Source organism: Callospermophilus lateralis, chromosome 1, assembly GCF_048772815.1.
Source record: "Callospermophilus lateralis isolate mCalLat2 chromosome 1, mCalLat2.hap1, whole genome shotgun sequence".
Classification (NCBI taxonomy): Eukaryota; Metazoa; Chordata; class Mammalia; order Rodentia; family Sciuridae; genus Callospermophilus; species Callospermophilus lateralis.
The window spans coordinates 127,718,665-127,738,609 of record NC_135305.1 but is presented as its reverse complement, the minus strand read 5'-3'; the positions used below and the strand labels follow the sequence as shown (position 1 = coordinate 127,738,609).

Here is a 19,945-nt window from a genome sequence, read left to right as displayed (position 1 = left end):
GAGGGTCCTTGGGTGGCCCTCAGAGTTCCCGAGGCTCTCAGCAACTCAGGCTAATTGAAACAGGTAGGGGTTCCAACTGCACTCAAGCCTCTGAGAACTCAGAGCCCTGCTGGGGCAGCACGGTGGCCCGTGGTCAGCAGGATTGTCCTCTGACCTGTCTGAGCCGAGGGACAGGATGGCGTCCAGGGTGTTCTAAACCACGTCAGAGGATCCCCATCAGCACCAAGGAGACTTGGGGTCCCTCGATGCCAACAGGAACACCAGGAGAGTGAGAACCCCTGTGCTTCCTCATCACCACCAACAGAGGCCAAGCTCCCGCGCTGGGCAGCCACCTGCTGAGGGCGCATCTGATGCCCGGCTGCAGCAAGTTCCAGTCAAGAGCGCCAGGCTCCCTCTGCTTCTGCCCGCCTCCCCTCAGGCCCCGCAAGAAAGCCCGCCCATCCCACAGGGCCTGGCCAAAGCGCAGTGAGCACCTCCCGCCAATCAACTGCCATAGCACCACACCCCAAAAAAGCACAGGCCCTGCTTGGTGTCCCTGTGTCCTTTCTGCCTTCTTTGGGAGAGCAGCCATCCTTTGAGAGGGTGCTTTGCCTGTCCTGTGGGAGGCCCTGTCAGGGCGGGCACTCTTCCACCCTCTTGCCCACTCGCTGAGGCTATCAAGAGACCTTCAGGCAGCGCCCAGGATGCACCTGGCTCAGCCCCAGCTCGGGGACAGAGCAGACAAGAAGCCCCTGCCCCAACAAGAGGCATGCCCCCAGGGCGAGCGTGGAAGAAAGCAGGGCCAGCCCCTGTGGTGACAGCAGCAGGGACCCACCTGCAGGTGACACGGGGCAAGGCTGGAGGATGGGGACAGCTGACTGGACAGACACGGGTGCGTAATTTAAGTCTGCAGGAATCATCATGGGCAGTGACCTGTGGGGCTGGGTGGAGGAAGGGTCACCCTGGCAGAGGCCAGGGAGGGCAGCTGGGCTGCCTCTATGAACAGAAAAGGCAGTCCCCAAGACAGGCCAGGGCAGCTCCCCATGGCTGGCCCTCGGTGGCAGGTGAGAACTCAGGCGAGGGGTGTCTCTTGTCATGGCCACCCACTACAAGGAGCTCCTGTGGCCTCAGGCCTGGGCACGGAGTTCCTGCAGTGGTTTGGGACGGCGGCTTTCCTCTGCACACCTGGATTCACTTAGGTGCCAGGCAGAGGTGCCCACAGCACCATGCACACTGCAGACCCTGGGCACTGAGCTTCCAGTGAGCTTCCCTGTCACTGATGTCACTCGCGCAGACCCAGCTTGCTGCTAAAGTCCGAGTTCACCCCGCAGTCCTCCTCCCCAGTCTCCCCCAAGGGCAGGTGACACCCTCACATGGACGCCCATGGAGAGGAGGGTCACCATGGACAGGTAAGCTTGCAGAGCAGGCTGGACAGAGCCTGATGGGAGCCTGGCCGGCAGCTGTGCAAGGTCCAAGCACTGGGGTTCAAACCTGGGGCCACACAGGAAGGGCCGCCACAGAAGAAGCAAGGGGCACAGGCACGTATGTGCTCAGGAATCTCAGGGCTGAGGGTTGTGGATTCACCCACCTGTTCTGCCCACAAAAAGGACTAAGGTGCCCCAGGGTGTGGCAACCCCCAAGGATGTCCACCTCCCAGGAAAAGGGACTTTGCAGATGTGACTACATTAAGGACCTTGAAATTGCAGGCTGCCCTAGGTCATCCAACTGGCTGATGTCGGGGCGCATGGTCTCAGAGGAGGCGCTCCCTCCCTTGCAGGCTGTGGAGGTAGCGCTGAGGCGCGAGGGGTCAGCAGGAGCCAGAGAAGGCCAGGTCTGCAGGGGCCTGCAGGGGGCACAGCCTGGCAGAGGCTTCGCCTTTAGCCTGTGAGGCTCGTTTTGGACTTCTGACCTCCAGAACCGTTTGGGAATACATCTGTGTTGTTTAAAGCCACCGAGCCACCATGGGGAGCTTTGTCACAGCCACAATAAGACAATACACTATGTCTCCCACCCCAGAACACTGGCACAGGGCCAGATAACCCTACCATGGGGCACTGACCAGAGTACTGAAGTTTCAGTGGCATTTCTGGCCTCTACCCATTTAGATGTCCAGGGCTCCCTTTCCCAGGCATGCCAATCAAAAATGCCATCACACTGCCAAATGTCCCTGGGGAATTTGCCCCAGGGAACTGCTGGTCCAAGTTGTTAATCAGACAGACTGCAAGCTCCTTACTTCCAGGGATCCAGGGCCCACTCCCCTCGTAATGCACCAAACACCCACTTGGAGCCACAAGTTGGAGGTAGAGAGTGGGATAAATAGTGGCCTGTGCCCTCATCAATGCCCTCGGTCCTGGAGGCCGTGGCCTAAGCTGTCGTGCCAGCTGTCTCCTCGCCTGAGGCCTGTGCCAAGCTCTGAATACACGGAACCCCAGGGCAGGCTGAGCAGGCCTGCAGGTCTTGGTGAGCAGCCTATTCACCTGGAGACCAGCCTGGTCCACAGTCAGGGCCAGGAGTGGACCAACAGAGCATCTTGAATTCTTCATTGAGATGGAATTCGTCAGCCACAAAATCCACCAGAGTGTGCGCCCTGTGGTTCTGTATACGACCACCGTCCCCGTCTGATTCCCATGGCCCCCAGGGAAACCTGGTCCCCATCAGCAGCCATTTCCACTGCATGCCCTTCACATGCCATAGTCTGTGCCCCTGACTCTGTTCCAACAGTCCCCAGTGGGTGACCGCTGGAGTCAAAGCCACTTCCTGCTCCAGGGGTGTGAGCAGGGCACCGTCGTGCCCCCAAGAAACACCGCGGTGAGTACTCTGGACAGTGGGACTGTAGTGGCCACACTGTTGCTTTCTAGAACAATGAAGATCCAAGAAATCAAACAGGAAGGGAGGAGAAAGGGAGGGAGGGAAGTAAGCTGACCGATTCACTCAGCCTGACTCGGCAACGTCAAGCCACCCAACCCCACCAGGTGGACACTGAAGGAGCCGGCTCAGGGAGTGCAGCCTGAGGTAGCTGTGCTCTGACTTAGCTATTCTCCTACAGCAAAGGCCACTGGACATCTGGCAAGAGCTTCAAATCCAGCAGACACTGGGCTGCAGCCGGCCACTTCCTTTCCATCAGCAGAGCCGCCCTCCACCCGGCTCAGCTCTCTGTACCCTCAGAAATGGGAACATGGAACTGGTTTACAGGGCTGCTTCCAGAAATGCTGGAATTGTGTCATCCGTGGGTTTCACACCATAGCAGGATAGGCACCGGGAGGGCCCCGAGTGGGCCCCGAGCTCCAGGGGTCGAAGGGCTCGGCCTCCTGCGCTGGCCGCAGTGCCCCCCCGCCCCGCGCTGGCCTGCAGCACCGGGCATGCCGGCCGCCTACCTTCAGGACCTGCTCCAGGTTCTCCAGCTTGACTTGGAGCTGGTGTTTCTCCCTCAGGGCCGAATCGCGCTCTCTGGTCACTATGGTGAGCGTGCGGCTGAGCCGGGCATACTCTGCCTTCACCTGGGAGCAGAAGCGTTGAGGAAACAAAGGCTGTTACAGACTGCCCAGGGACCAGGTGGACACCCGGCCAGCTGACATCTGTTGCTTCCTTGTTAGGAGCCTCCTGTCCCTCCCTCCCCAGGGTGGACTTCAGGGTCCAGCCCTACTGGGCTGAGCACCTGTGGTCAGACTGGCCAATCAGCACCTGACCTCCCCCTTCAGCCCACCCACCTCCAGCACGGCATTGTGATTGGCTCTGGCTGGGAACGGGACCCAGACTGGCTGGTCAGTGCAATGCCATCCCCTGGACGTGGTGACTGACTGGAGTCGTCCTGCAGCCCTTTGCCATCCCGAGAGCCTGGGAGGAGACTGCTGTCCATGGGAAGTTGAGGACAACAGACTACAGGTGTCATTGCCTGCTGTCATGAGGGCAGCACGGCCTGACTTCAAGGCCAGGTAAATGGATGCAGAGGCCGAACGCAGACGGCAGGTGGGGTGTTGACGGTCCTGGACACCAGGACAAGCCCAACTGGAACTGCTGTCTCCTCCGTTCCCACTGGGCCCGTTAGTTCACACCAACCCAAATTACTTCCTGTCCCTTTACCTGGGAGAGTCCTGACACACACCAGACTGTCACCCGATTGTGTAAGCATGCTAATTCCTCTGCCTAAAAACTTTACCCTGTCTCAGCCGAGGGTAAAAACGGCACAGAACTGCACATGTATGAGCACGGATTTCCCCAATCTAGCGCCAGGTCAGTTCCACCCTCAGGCTATAGCCCCAGCCAAACTGTGAGCTCGCTGGCAGCCCCCTAGTCCCCCTCCGTCCCTGGCTCCTCTGCAGCAGGCCAGGTCATGCTCTGGTGAAGGGCCCGTGGCTAGTCCAGCTGCCCTGCCCACTTGCTCACGGAGGCCACGTATCAAGGCCACAGCAAACTTGCTGTGTGCCTCCCTCCTCCCCAGAGTTAGAACATGCTTTGTGGCTTCAGTCACAGCCCATCAGGAAGCCACACTTCAGCCACAGAAGCCTTTCTGTCACAGAGGCTTCGGTACTGAGGGCAGTGCCCAACTGGACAGTTCCCTGGCTCTGAAAGGAGGGCACCACGTGGCCTTCCTCAGTGGAGGCAGTGCGTGGAAGCTACCTTAGGGGTCACAGCCAGGGCGGCTCGCGGGAGTGCTCACAGCCACTCAGCTGCCACCAAACCCGGGGCCTGGAACTTGGAAGATGTCAGAAGCTGAAGGTGTCACAACCTCCTGGAACTCAGTGCCTCTCGTGAGCCTCAACCCAGGGCTACAGGTTGGCAGGAAGCCATCACTTCTCATATTCTTGCTGGTCAGGGAAATCAGCCGTGGGGTGAGGTGTGAGCACCCTGGAGCCCAGCCTCATGGGGACCAAGGAGTGCTCCCTGCAGCACTCCTCAGCTACTGCCTGGTTCCCACGGAAATCGGAATGAAACCAAACACCCTGATGCCAGGCTCTGCAGGACCTGACCTTCCCATCTGGTACCACCACTCACCATGCTGGGGACACCCCAGCCTTCTGTCCCCTAAACAAGCTAAGCTCATTCCCACCCCCAGGGCCTTTGCACTGGTGGACTCCATTGCCTGGCACAGCCCCATCTGCTCCCACTAAGCCCCGTGTCATGCTGCATGCCACCTTGGGCAAGCTGCCCAGCCTGTGGAGGGAACAGCCCCTCGCCCTCACCCTCACCCTCACAAAGCTAGGAGATAATGCCACAGCCCTTGCCCTCCTACCCAGATAGCACCACCTGGAGCTCAGCCACGTCCCTCACAGCTGCACTTGGTCAAGGACATCCTCCTAGGGATGAGCCAGGCTGCCCCCCACTGAAGGGCAAGGGCAGGGCCCCAGCATGGCCAGGCTGGAGCCAGCAGCCCCTCCTCTGTCCTGCCCTCAGGGGGGCTAAGATGGTTCACTTGTACAAGATTTTCTTATTTTGACCAGGTGAGGTGGACAGGGACACTCAGGAGGGCTGGGACAGCCTCAAAACCCCAAATACCTATGTGTGACGTCCCTATGTGGTCCCATAATTTTTCAATAGAATGCCTCAGGAAAGGGGACATAGCGAGACCCCCTGACCATCATCCACAGCTCTGTGCACAGCTGGACCTAGACTTCCTGCTGGCCAGTTTCTGGCCAGTGGGTAGGAGTGTCACCAGGTCACAGGTTCATAGACGATGAGCTCAGGGCCTACCTAGCATCTGGCCTGGGGTCAGGATGCAGAGCTTCCCCAGGACGTACTGAGATGGGACAGCCAAGGGACACAGAGAGCAGCATGGTGGCCTGGGCCTCGCAGCCAGCCCTCCTCTCACGCCCACTGCAGACCACAGGTGCACAGTGGCACCTGGCCAGGAAGCCCACAGCTCCCAGCAGTAGGCACTCTGCGCCAAGCCCCCCTCGAACACTGGCCTGCCACAGGAACAGCTTCCCCAGCTGGGAGGCTGCACAGGCCCCGCTGGCCCAAGTGACAATAGAATTTGATTATGTTTTTGAAAACAGTACAAAGCCTGGTTTGTGGGCCCACAAGACCTTGAAGACAGCTCAGCCCCGTGTCCAGGGTCCTACTGTGGCGTCTTCCGCAAGGCTGCTTCCAGAAGGGACACAGGCCCATGTTCCAGACAGTCCAACACCGTACCCTGTTCCTGAGAACCAGTCCTTTCTGTGCCGCTTCAGGGAAAGTGCCAACAGCACGTCTCCTTGCGGCCATAATTAAGAGCTCTGATAATTAATGTCACTGTCAATCAGGGCAGGTTGCAAGTGCAGGCAGGAACTGAAAAGGAAATTAGTAGAGGGTCCCTCCACTTCTGCAGGTTGAGTGGACACCCCACGTGCTCCCCACCATGAGTCTAGGGCACGTTCAGCACTGTCTTCACCAGAAGGAACCCCGCACTCCCACACTCCGGGACAGAAGGGTGTTCAGCACCAAGGACAGCTCTGGGAGCCACTATCTCCCTAAGGTCTCCACACCTCCACACCGTAGCTCGCCACCCAGAGCCCTGATGTCCAGCTCTGCTGCGTCCACGTCCGAATGCACCATGATGAATCAAAACCACAATGCACAGCTAAATCCACAACAATGATAATGGAGGGGGACAGTCCAGCAGAGGGGGCAAGGGAGGGGAGGGAGAGGAAAGGTGCAGAGTATGTGACTGTAGGAATGTGGCAGAAGGAATCCACTGTTATCACCAAAAAAAAAAAAAATAGAGAAAGACAGAGACATAAAGGACAGAAGGAGGGAAGGAGGGAGGGAGGGGAAGGGGAAGGACGGAGGGGGCCCTGAAGGCTGGCTGGCATGAGTAGCCAGGCCTGGGCGAGTCCCTGCCACTCAGCTGTCCCACCTCTGCCTGGTGAGCCCCTGGCTCCTCAGACGTCCCTGCTGAGTGGAAGGGACGGCCAGCTCTGCTCTGTGCCTCATAGCCCCTTCAAAGGCCACTTTGGGAAGACAGCAGGAGACAAGGGGACTGAATGTGAGTCCCCTGGAGCTGGGACACCAGGCACAGCAAGAAGGCTGCGAGGGGAGGCTGCCTCCACCACAGCACCAGTCCGGCCAAGGCCCGCGGGTCCTGCTCCAGCTCTCCGCCCTCGCTGGGCTGGAGACCCCCGGCCTGGCAGAAGCCATGAATACCCAAGGAGAGACTGGCACAGACTGCGGACAGCCCCCCAGGACCGCTCCCACCCGCCTGCAGCTGACACCTGAAGCCACCACTGCTGTGTGGTTCGCTCCCCTGGCTGGGAGGGGGCTGGGAGGGGCCTCCTATGTCCACTCCTCGGAGAGTCTCCTGGAGCCCCTGCTGAGAACTGGCCTGAGGGTGGGGGCTGGGAGCCAGGGAAGGGTCCTGAGTGGAGAGGAGGGGACGCAGTAAAGCACGTGTTTCTAAAATGTGACAAGATACACACCAGATCTGTCCTCCAACCATATTTTAGGGTACATCTGTGGCGCTAAATACACATTGTCTGCAGGTACTGCCACCACCATCTCCAGGGCTCCATTCCCAGCAGGGAACTCGCCATCCCCTCCCCACCCCCATCCTGCACTCCACCCTCTCTTTCCGTGACCTGGAAGCTCGGGGAGCCTCATGCACCTGGACCAGGGGCCCTCATCCTTCCGTGGCTGGCATTACACTGGGTGGGTTGCCCCCAGGCCTGTCTGCAGGGTCACCTGTCAGAACCTCCTTCCTTCCTGGGGCTGAGTGGCATTTTGTGTATCCATCTATCCACTGGTGCACACCTGGGTGGCTCCCACTTGTTGGCTACCGTCATCTGTAGCCCAGGTGTACAAACACCTCTTTGAGGCTTCACTTGTGATTCTTTTTTTAAAAAATTATTTTAATATTTTTTAGTTGGTGATGGACCTTCAGTTTTTTGCTTATTTATAGGTGGTGCTGGGAACCGAACCCAGTGCCTCACCCGTATGAGGCAAGTGCTGTACCGCTGAGCTGCAACTGCAGCCCCTGCCTGTGGTTCCTTTGCATGTATACCCTGGAGTGGGATCACTGTTCATGCATAACATCCTATTTTTAAATTCTGGGGGCCTCCGTGGGGATGGCAGCAGTTCACACACCCACCCACAAGGCACAAGGTACACTTTCTCCATATCCTCATCAACACTCGTGATTTTCTTAAAAACACCTCCCGGGGGGGGGGGGGGATGGCCAAGAAGGAAGGCAGGAACACAGGTATCAAGGTCTTGGCAGTGAGTTGTCAGAACTGTCATTCTTTGATCTATGCACTGGTAGAGCTGCCAAGTCAGCAGCTCAGAACCACCCACCCCACAAACCAGCACCTAGGGCGCTCCACCTGTCCCAGGGGCTGCAGGCTCAGATGCGAAAGACCACGAACATGCAGGGGACAGACAGATACATCATTGAAGATGTGTTCCACCAAGAGGGGCCAAGAGATTAAAGAACAGGCACCAGGTGAGTTCACACAGGGAAAAGGGAAGGGGGACACTCAAGTGGGCAGCTTTGCCAAGTGACTTTAACTTGAGACCTCAATGAAAAGCAGCTGCCAGCCGCTGGAAGATGGGGGAGCAGAGAATTCCAAGCAGAGTGGACCATTAGGAGCTGTGCCCAGCTCAGTGTGCAAGGAAGAAAGGTCAGAGTGCTGGAGCCTCACAGTGAGGGGGACTGCCAGTAATAAAGGTCACCACGGGCAAACCCAGTGGTGCCTACAGGACGGGAGGGGAAGGGCCATGCAGAGGAGCAGAGCTGGGGCCTGGGAGAGGAAGGGGTGGGCCAAGGGGAAGAGGAGTGTGGGCCAAGGGGAGGAGGGCAGCTGGGGCCTAAGAGAGAAGGAGGGACAGCCCAGAAGAGGGGCAGGGTCAGACCCAGCAGAGGGGGAGGACCAGGCCCAGGAGAGGAGGAGGATCAGACTTAGCAGAGGAGGACTGGCCCAGCAGAGGGGGAGGATCAGGCCAGCAGAGGAGAGGGACCAGGCCTAGCAGAGGAGGTGGACAGGCTCAGCACAGGAGGACAGGCTCAGCACAGGGGGAGGACCAGCCCAGCAGAGGAGGTGGGCCAGGCTCAACAGAGGGGAGGGCCAGGCCCAGCAGGGGCGAGGACCAGGCCAGTGGAGGAGAGGGACCAGGCCCAGCAGAGGGGGAGGACCAGGCCCAGCAGAGGAGGAGGACCAAGCCCAGCAGAGGGGAAGGACCAGGTCAGCAGAGGGGAAGAACCAGACCCAGCAGGGGGGAGGACCAGGCCCAGCAGAGGAGGAGGACCAGCCCAGCAGAGGAGGAGGGCCAGGCCAGAAGAGGGGCAGGGTCAGGCCCAGCAGAGGAGGAGGGCCAGGCCCAGCAGAGGAGGAGGACCAGGCCTAGCAGAGGGGGAGGACCAGACCCAGTAGATGAGGAGGACCAGACCCAGCAGAGGAGAAGGACCAGGCCCAGCAGAGGGGAAGGACCAGGCCCATCAGAGGGGGAGGACAAGGCCAGCAGAGGGGCGGGACCAGACCCAGCAGAGAGGGAGGACCAGGCCCAGCATAGGGGGAGGACCAGGCCCAGAAGAGGGGGAGGACCAGGCCTAAAAGCAGGGGAGGACCAGGCCCAGTAGGGGGGAGGACCAGGCCCAGCAGAGGCGGAGGACCAGGCTCAGCAGAGGTGGAGGACCAGGCCTAGAAGAGGGGGAGGACCAGGCCCAGCAGAGAGGGAGGACAAGGCCAGCAGAGGGGAGGGACCAGGCCCAGCAGAGGGGGAGGACCAGGCCCAGCAGAGGGGGAGGACCAGGCTTAGCAGAGGGGGAGGGCCAGGCCCAGTAGAGGGGGAGGACCAGGCTTAGCAGAGGGGGAGGACCAGGCTTAGCAGACGGGGAGGGCCAGGCCCAGCAGATGAGGAGGATAAGGCCCAGCAGAGGAGGAGGACCAAGCCCAGCAGAGTCGGAGGACCAGTCCAGTAAAAGTGGAGGACCAGTCCAGCAGAGGGGGAGGACCAAGCCAGCAGAGAGGGAGGACCAGTACAGCAGAAGGGGAAGGCCAGGCCCAGCAGAGGGGGAAGACCAGGGGAAGCACAAGAAGAGGACAGGGGCCAGGTTTGGTGGCGCACACCTATAATCCAGCGGCTCAGGAGACTCAGAGAGATAGATGATGAGTTCAAAGCCAGCCTCAGCAAAAGCGAGGCGCTAAGCAACTCAGTGAGACCCTGTCTCTAAATAAAATGCATAAAGGGGCTGGGGCTGGGGCTCAGGGGTCGAGTACCCCTGAGCTTAACCCCAGGTACCAAAAAAGAGAACAGGGTCTAGAAGAGGAGGGCTGGGGCCCAGGTGGCACTGACCAACCCGTTGGTGCGATAGATTAGGGGAAGTAGAGTGCAGGATACCCTGGCATTTTGGCTGAGCTGTGGAAGATGAGGAAAATTTAGCAGGAGGACAGGGGTCTGTGGACATGGGAGGCTGTCCCATGTCCCATATCTGGCCTTCTTGGGGACATGGAGACCCGGGCCTGTGGGAAGACCCCTGGAGGGCATGCGTACAACACTGGCCTAAGCAGCAGACAGGATACCTGGGGTCTTGGCCCCTCACTTTGGGGTGCTCCCCCCCGGGGGGCCTCCTGATGGGGTAACATTACCTGGTCATGCTGCCGGCCCCTTGTAGGTAGGCCTGCATAATGGGTTGTCAAGCGACGGTCTCCGTGGGCAGCATCCTTCAGTTCATCTTCCTGGGATAAAAGGAAAGGGCATGAGAGGTCAGACCCAGCTTGAGAAACTCCACAGGAACTAGACCCGGGGTCAGGTACCAATTCTGAACCCACAGGTCTGTGTGCTTTGAGAGTTTTCCCGATCCACAAAATCGAACCAATAACATCCTACAAGGACAAACTCCTCCGCAGAGCAGGGCTGTAGGAATGCAGCCAGTCACACCTCAGTTCTGGTGGCCAAGGAAAAGCCTGCACCCATTTATTTTACTCCACCTCATTGGTCCAGGTCAGCTGCCTAACCCCACAAAATCAGCCTCCCCAAGAGAAAGGCTGAGGATGCCAAGGCAGTCTCCCCAAACCAGTCCACCAGGAACAGGCACTCAGGGGCCACTCACTACCCCAGTGCCCACTGCAAGGAGCCGGCCACAGAAAGATGCCCAAAGCAACACCAGCCTCCAAATGCACAGCCCCACACCCTGTGCTTCCAGAATCAGAAACCACCCAGCAGACCACCAAGGCCCAGAGCAGCCAAGTGGGAAGAACCCCATCCATGGACCAGATCTCCAGGTAAGAAGGAGGTGCCAGCCGGAGCCTGCTCAGACCCCAGGCCCCGTGCACCAATGATGTGCATCTCCCTTTGTGCACAGGAGCTCCCAGGGGCACAGGGAGGAACGCAGCTGGCTTCCTGGCTGATGCAGACTCGGCCCACTCTCCCCTGCCACAGCTGGGCACAGTTGCTACTCCGACACTCATGTGTCGTGGCACCTGGGGAGTGTTCAGAAAGTGTCTTCTGCTCACCCTTCTGACACTGTTCAGGTGCTGGACAGCAAGAAGACTTACCCTGGAAGGCCTCATAAGTGACGCCGTACAGGACAAGAGCCGTCTGCCCAGGGAAATGGCCACTGTTCCAATTAAATTGAGCCTTTCTGAATTAATCAGCACCACCCCAGGAATGCTAAGCGGAGCAGAGATCACCTCAGGTAGCAGCTGCATACTGAGACCAGAAGGCCTCCCGAAGATGTGGGCTTATAGCCGCAACACGACAGAACGAGTCTCCCAGCAGCCAGCGCGGGCGGCACCAGGAGGACAACTCACAGGAGGAGGAGGAGGAGGAGGGCTGGGCGGGTCCAGCATGATCTGGAGCAGGGTCTTCATGGCCTGCTAGGGGGCCAGCACCAAGTGCCTTAGTCACCCCTGAGCACACCTGGGCTGCCTGAAGCATGATGAAGCCACCATGGGCCGTGACACTATCCATTGCTGACCACATCTGAAGGCCAGTAAGTAAGCCTGACGACACACGCCCACAGACAGGAGAGGGGAGTATGACTCACACTGGGCCGGGACTGCAGTGAGGAGGGACTTCCGGAACACTTGATGCGCAGGGTCCCACCAGTCCCATCTTTGGGACCTAGATGAGGGTGTGATGACGGACGGCCCCACCCCCATGCATCTCCACCTCCTGGGAAGTTCAGCAGCTTTCTTGCCCAGGGAGGACCAACAAGCAATGCAGACAGCGACTCCCTTAGGTGCCCCAGGCTGAAAGCCACACAAAGGGGCTCCGGGGAAGGAACATGGGCCCAGGGCAGCACCTCCCCAGAACGAGAGCACAATGTGGAGCTGCAGGGTCAGCAGCCCAGGCGGGAAGAGGCACGGGCCTCACCGCCCTCCACAGAGGAGCACACTGCAGGGTCGGGCTCCTGGCACCTGGCCAACAGTCTGGGCTAGATTTGAGGATTGCCTGGCGGAAAGGAAGGGAGTCCTGGCCAGACGCGCAGAGAATGTGGCAAGCGGAGTGCGAGAGGGCCGGGAGCTCAGGGACGCAGGTGGCTTGGTGTGGCTACTGAGTGAGTGTGGGGAAGGTGGGGCAGGGAGCGGGGAGGAGGCTGCAGCCCAGGGGTCTGTCTGCTCTCTAGGACGTCAGATCTCTGTTCAGTGTGCCCCCCAAACTCGCCCTCATGGAGAGTGCCAGCCAAGGGGATTTCGACCCATTGGCATGCACTAGGGACTCATTAGGGGGCCTGGTTTGATATTGTGGCCACTTTCCCCAAAATTATGGGCAAGAAGTGAATTCCAGTGGGGACAAGAGGAGGGAGAGCTGAACCGCACACAGGGAGGCGTGTGTGACCTATGTGGGCAGATAGGCCGGAGGACTGATGAGGAGGGGCACTTGGACATCTCAAGGGACGGGTCACACAGGACTGGGACCAGCATCACCAGCTGGGCTTGTGGCAAGCAGCGGTCACTATGGATTTCCCTGCATTTTCGCTGTTTTGATGTTTGCTACTAATTCAAATAAACCCAGGCATCATGCCCTCCTTCCCAAGATGAACCATCAGGTCAAATGTGGCTTTAAAACGGAGCACTTTGTAAAAGAAGTCAGACTGTTTGGAGTCAGAGTATTGGCAGGGTGGGCAAGGGAGCCATGTGGTGGTAGGAGCTGCCCACGTTCAGGGAGAGGAAGGGCAGGCGGCAAAGGCACCCTCAGGCATCTGCTGCTGGCCCAGGCCACCCTGACCCAAGTCCCTGTGGCAAAGCCCTGGGTCCTGGTGGCTGTTTGGAGAGAGGCATTCTGGGAGGCATTTAAGGGTAAATGAGGTCATAGAGTAGTTCCAATCTGATAGGATCAGTGTCCTTGTAAGAAGAGGAAAATCAACATCCCCCTCGCCCTCCCACCACTGCCACCTGAGGGCACCAAACAGCACAGCAAGCCACAAGGAGACTCCACTGGGAACGGCCCTCCTGGTCTTGGACTTGCAGCCTCTGGAATTGAGAGGAGGTCACCAGGTGACCTGCGCTGATTCACCAGCCCTGCCTAGGACAGCGAGAAGGGGTCAGAGCATCCCCAAGGCTGCCCAAGAGCAGTGCAAGGGTTAGACAAGGGAGGAGCTGGGTCTCAACCACCCCATCCCCTCCAGGAACATGGAAGAATCCAAGTTCAATGGGCAACATGGCCACTTCCCTGGAGAAAAGCCCAGGCAAGAAAGGACAGGCACATTGCCCAACAACTGGTGGGCACTTCTTCCAAGCCTAGGGCTCAGTGGACGGCTGGGGCAAGTGCCCTGGAAATAGCCCCACCCTCCAGCCCATGGGCCAGGCAGACAGTGTGGGCCACACACACAAAGGTGTTAGCCATTTGGGCGGCCATGGGAAGCAAAGAGAGGACTCGGTCACTCCTAGAACAGGCCTGGCCTCAGAGGTGGGTCAGAGTGGTTTACGTCTGACTGCAATACCCAGTGCCAACACCACCTGACTGAAACCCTGGTGCCCAGTTCCCCACAGCAAAAAGGTGATTTCACCTCCTGTGCTGGGCAGTGGACGGCGGTGGAGGCAGAGCCGCTCCCAGGCTTGCATGGCTGGCTGCTTCCGAGTGGGGAAGGCAGGATGAGCCCCTCAGTGTGGAAGTGGACATTTCTCCAGCATGTGGAGTTTCAGTGGCTTCCGCCTCGCTGGCTCTTGCACAGATGCACAGTCCAACCCAGCCGTCCACTGCCTGCCCTTCGGATTCTGGAGGCTGCATAGGGGCCCAGGGAAGCCCTTGGGCTGGAGGCAGGATGAGGGGCTCCTCCCAGGCCGACTGTGTGATATGAAGCCCACGGTGAGAGAAGGCACCCATGCAGCAGAGCTAGAGGTCCATGTTGGGGCTGGGCTGGGTGAAGGCGGGGCCTGGGAGTGTGGGTGGGGCTGCAGGTACAGAGCAGGAGGAAGTCAGGCACCTGGGGATCCCTGAGGCTTAGGGAGTCTGGGTCCCCTGTGTGGAATCTGGGGATGCTCTGTGGATGGGCCACTGTATGGCTGAGTCTCAGGGACCCTGACATGGTCCTGATGGGAAAGTCCTTCAAACAAGGACATCCCTGGAACTATGGGACATCGTGGTCTCCCAGCAACACCATAGAAAAGTAGGTGAACTCAGCTGTCACCTGGCAGGTGAGGACCCTGCTAATGGGAAACCAGCAGCCAGAGGTCCCAGAGAGAGACAGGCCGTGATTCAGGTTTCAGAAGGACATGGCTGCCACAGGAAGGCGGAGACAGGGGCTCTAGAGGCAGGAAGCAGCAGCCTCCCCTCCCCAGGTGAGCACAGCCCAGGTGGCTGCTGGGAAAGGTGGGGACCAGGTAAGGCCTGGTGACTCCTGGAGAGTGAAGGTAGGTCTGCAGGAAGGCGCAGGCCTGGAGGAGAAGCAGAGCACTCTGGGGTGGGAGGAGCAGGGGAGTCACATCTAACCTATGCCCGCCCTGGGTCCTGGCTCCTGGGCTGAGCCCAGGGCTGGTCCCTGCCCATTCTCCTCATCCTCGTCCAGTCCTCACAGCACCCCAGCTCGACACGGATGTGACCCCTTTGTCATATGTAGAAACTGAGGCACGAGGGGCTTGGCAGCCTGAGCAGGTAGCCCCCACCTAGCAAGTGGCGGGGCAGGTCAAGCCTGGGCACAGGCATCCACAAGGGCCTATGCACCTGGCTCCCTTCGTGAAGGTGGCCCCCTGGTCCTGAGGGTGAGTAATGAGGCTCAGAAGTGCCTATAACTGGAAGGTTCTGGAAGGCGCTTTGAGCTGGTGACTGTAGGTGCAGTCTCAAGGAGCCGAGAAGCTCTCAGAGACATGACATCTGAAATGACAGAACACACATCTGCCCCACCTTGCCCCTCGGTACTGAGTTCCAAAGCCCAGGACCAGAGGGGCTTTCGTCAGATGAGGCCAAATGACTTCACAGAATCAAAGATTCTGCAGGAGTCTAGAGGAGCTCCCTGACAGGGGTGGGAGGGAGCCTTCAGGCAGCTGCGAACAGCAGCTCTTCAGCGGGGGAGTCGGTAACGCTAACCGTGTGGGCCTCACGCATTCACTTCTCCCTCATCTGTTAATTTGCTTTGGCTTAAGGGCTGTGAAAGTTTTACAACCAGCTTTATCTCTGGACACATGTAATTACATCACGAATCACAAACATGCAACGCCATTATGCTCATTGAGGATGCATGCCGTGTGTTAGGATGTGAGCCCCAGCCGGAGGATGCTGTCCCCAGAGGGCATCCTCAGCACCAGCTACGACATACAGGAAAATCACTCAAGTTGACTCTGAAACGTGATTCATGATGTTTTTTCCTTCCTCCTAAACAGGGTTCATAAGTGTCACAGCCTGGTGGCCCGGGTAGGGAGATGGAATCCCCAGAGGAGAGGAAGGGGCTGTGGGGTGGGGGAGATATGGTAGAGCCTGGAGGGATGGAGGGGAGAATGGGATAGAACTGGGGTGCCATGGCTTCTGGCAATGGTGCCATGGCCTCCAGGCCAATGCCCAGGACAGTAGCTAGGTCCTCCCCGAGGACCCCAGGATGTAGAGGACCTTGATTTGGGGCCACGTCTTCACGTTTAGCAAATGTGATTTTGAGAAAAGTGTTTCACCCTTCCAAGTACTCCTGGCAACTTAAGTGAGATCATTCATCTAAACGCACTTGGCAAACTGTAAAGCACAATTTGGGTGTGAAATGTGATTATGCAAATAAGAGGGCTGATGCCACCGCCATCGTATAGGCTCCCAGCAGCCACAGGGAGGGCGGAGAGATCCAAACCTCTAATTCCCTGTTTTGAGAAAAGCTGATCACAGAGCCCTTGCCCAATGGGCCCTGTGCACACCACTCCTGATCCCTTGGAAGGCTCAGTACCACATGTGCCAATCACACAGCTCCAGAGAAGCTCACTGCGCTCTCTGGAACCGTCTTCCTGCCACCGGGAATGCACAGCAGGCTCGGATGAAGACTCACAGCATGCTCAGGTACGGCTTCCGTGGTGTCGCCCCAGCTCACGCACTCCTGCAAAGGGCACACGGCCTGGTAGCGAAGAGCAAGCACACATAGGAGCCCATGAGGTCACCCTGGTCAGTGCCTTTGGAACACAGGCTGCCCCACAGCAGCAGGGGGGACACTGGAGACACTGCATAGCCCAGAAGGTTCCCCTCCCAACCCTCTGGCATGGCTGGTGGGGATGGAAGATGGAAAAGAGCTCAGGGGACCTCGGAGCGTGAAAGAGTCACAACAGGACCACACGTACTCTGGGACACACCCTCAGCAGTGAAAGCAGTGTGCAAACCTGACTGTGCACGTCCGCCACAGCCCTGATCAAATGTCAAGGTGTGTGAACCCTCCGAGTGCTCCTCGGAGCAGATGGACCACAGAGTGGAGCATCATTCAGCCTGAGGAAGGATCATGGCCACCCTGCCACATGAGTGCCCTGGGAGACAGGCTGCCAAGGGAACGCAAGCAGACGTGGTCACTCGTATGTGGGCTAATTCCACCCACGGCAAGTATTCAGACAGGCAGATCCACAGACAGAGAGCACCTTGATGGCCACCAGGCTGGAGGAGTGATGAGGCTCCCCTGTGGGTGACAGAGTGTGCTGGCACTAGATGGGGCCTCAGGACACCATGCAGGCCCCAACTGCCACTGTGCATGGTAAGGTCTGCATCACGGGGATCCTACCTCCATCTGAGCTCCCCAGCAAGCCCAGGTGCCACCCAGGAAGAGGCTCACCTGCATCCATCAGGGTGCTCCCAGGAGCATCCCATGCTGAGAGGACCTCCCCCCAGTAAGGGCCACCAAGTGTGACCACCTCTGTCCCCTGCATACCTGTGCCTCTGAATACTGCCACACTAAGCCTGGTCCTCAGCCCACGAGCGGCAGCCCCTGGGACAGACACACACCTGTTGCATGAGGCTGCCCAAGGATTCAACTCCCAACTCCTACAGAGGAGTTCCAGGGCACCTGTGATGGAGACGCTTACCAGGTAAGGCGGTTTAGAATAATAGTCATGAAAAGGAAGAGAACAATGTGCAGACAGACGGACAGCCAGAGACCATGTGGAAAGGACTTCCACCCACTGGCTGAACAGCCCATCAGCTCCAGGCTTGCCTACTGCTCCTGCGGACAGGGCAACCCGTCAACTATAACTTCGCTAATGGAAAGGGCGAGCCTCTGAGGGCCCTACCACAAATACCAGAGCAACAAGGATGTTTAAGTGCCGTTTTAAGAAAGTGTTTGCTTTTTCAGCAGGTGATTTGTCAGGGTGGCTTCGAGATGGCACTGCCCTCTAAGGGCGCCTGAGCTTCCTTCTCTCCTCCGCCTGGGCATCCTCCTCTGCCTGCAAACCCCAGCAGGGCCCCTTCAGTCACAGGAGAAAACGAGACCGAGTTCTGCAAACAGCCCCACTGCAAATGCCACAGCCGCCCACACACACTTAGAAAGACTAGACTCTCCCCCACACCGACCACTGTGCCCTGCACACCTGTGCCTCTGAATACTGCCACACTGAGCCTGGTCCCCAGCCCACGGGTTGGTTGATCAGTTACCAATTGAGTTTTCTTTATGCCAGACCAACTCAGAGACCTCTGGGGGTTTGGAAATGTGTCCTGACCCAACTCTATCTTATCGCAAGGACCATCTGGGGCCGCAGAAATCCGATCAGACCTCCTTCCACGTGGATATTTTCAGATGTTTTTAAGTTAGCTTTTTAAATTACAGTAATATACACAAAATCATACAAACCACAGGTGTTAATCACTACAAGGACCCACACCCGCATAACCATGGCCTCTGCTTGCCCAAAAGACCTCCCTCCTGCCTCCTCGCAGTTGAGACTCCTCCAGAAGGTTCACACGCACACCCCAAATTTGCATTGCTGCTCATCAACTCTGTCAATGAAACAGAAAGACCTTTCGTTTGTCCCCACCATTAGCCTAGGACCCCCACGTGTGCCAAGAGGACCTTTCAGACCAACTCTTACTGAACACTGGGGTTGTTCTGGTTTGAATGCATTAAAAGTAGTGTCCCCAAGAGCGCTGCCCATCTGTCTCTGGGGACGTGTGTGTTTCTGTTGAGTACCATCCAGAAACAATGTGGCAATGCCCTAGCCCTCAATGCCAGGAGACCGCCACAGCCGGGAAGGGGGAGGCCTGGAAGGGAAGGTGGGTGAGCCCTTTACCAGCTCTCACCAATGCATGGCCAGTCCACCCCTGGAGAAGCTCTGCTGGTGGGTCCAGTGGGGCCCTTGGATGTGAATGCAGCAAAGCCCACAGGTCACCAATGCCATCTCCCAGCAGGCCAAGGGGGAGGCTGCAGAGATGCCCACATGCTTCCTTTTCCCAGTGGTCTCAACCCTGAGGTCTCAGGAGCAGGAGTCACACAAGCAGGACATTGAGCTTGAGGTCCCGCGAGGTGGTGTCAGGACTGCACAAAGGGAGATGCGCTGGCCCTGCAAGGGAAGGGTCCACCTGGGGGCTCTGCCACATCCTGGCCCCTGAACGTGGCTCCCCTCACCAGGTCCTCCATTTTGGATATTTTTGTGAGAAATTTCCCCTTTTAAGATGTTAGCGACTAAAGAGAATCCACCTCTCTACCATCCGTGGTGTTCAGGGGCTGTCCTGCCAGTCTTCCCAGACCCGTGCCCACTCCTTGCCCCTCAGCCAGGGCCTCCAGGAATTCCCAGCTCACCCCATAGTGAGCAGCTCAAGCCTGTATTTTAAATATGACTGTCATTTTGTCACCTTTTTGCACAGTGGTTTCTACACAAAATGTTGGAGCTACTTACTTCAGTTCTCGAACTCGGCACCTCAGTGTGGCTTTCAGTCAAGGCTATGGTTAAATGGGTCCAGGGAACCCCATTCTTGTGTAAATGACTCCTGGCCCATTGCTTCAAGGGTGTGCTGTGACACAGGAGGCCTACACACACCAGGGGACGGGGAGGAGATGGCAGAGCAACGTGGCTTCCTGGACGGGGTCCTACAGCAGAGGCCACAGGGACGATCCCGCCTGCCCAGCTCTGCCGGTGACACTGGAGTGGAAGATGTTCTGAGCAGGTCTGAGGCCACCATTTATTTTTTGGCTCCGCCCAGGGTTTGCCTCCTGCCTTTGCTGCCAACGCTCACCCTGCAAAAACCTCCCTCCACGGACCTGTCCTGCGGCAGCAGCCTGGGCTGGGGAGGAAGGCAGCACCACCAGGCCAGCAAAGGTCCTGCAAAGGACCTGGGGCCTGCAGCCCCCACCTCCAGCTGGGCTGCTGTCCCCACCATGACCCACACCCTCAAGAGTCATCGAAGGCCAAAATAACCCTCCTCCATGAAGCACCACTCAGTCTCCGTCCTCCTGTGCAGACTTCTCCTCCCGGGCTGGGCACCAGGGCACCTCCGCTGCAGAGGGGATCTTTCCCTGTCATGGTTCTTCAGCCCCGAGAGCACAGCTAGTCCGCCTGCTCTGGGTCAGAGGAATGAGCCTTCCCTCTGCCAGCTTGGGGAAGTCTCAGGGGCTCCACGGCTGGGCCCAGACCAGGTAGGTCACGTTCTCAACATCCCCTCTGCTCAACCTGGACTC

General features: G+C 58.4%; 1 protein-coding gene across 2 annotated transcripts in view; it reads right to left on the bottom strand.

Moving 5' to 3' along the window:
* Rimbp2 (RIMS binding protein 2) overlaps positions 1-10,562 on the bottom strand; it is a 74,092-nt gene extending 63,530 nt beyond the window's left edge. For both annotated transcript variants that reach the window (XM_076866340.2, XM_077105161.1), the window contains exons 1-2: positions 10,533-10,562; positions 3,354-3,476 (exon numbers count right to left, since the gene is read on the bottom strand). The gene's annotated coding sequence lies outside the window, so the exon portion shown is untranslated. The remainder of the gene's footprint in view (positions 1-3,353; positions 3,477-10,532) is intronic.
* Between the last annotated feature and the right edge of the window lie 9,383 nt (positions 10,563-19,945).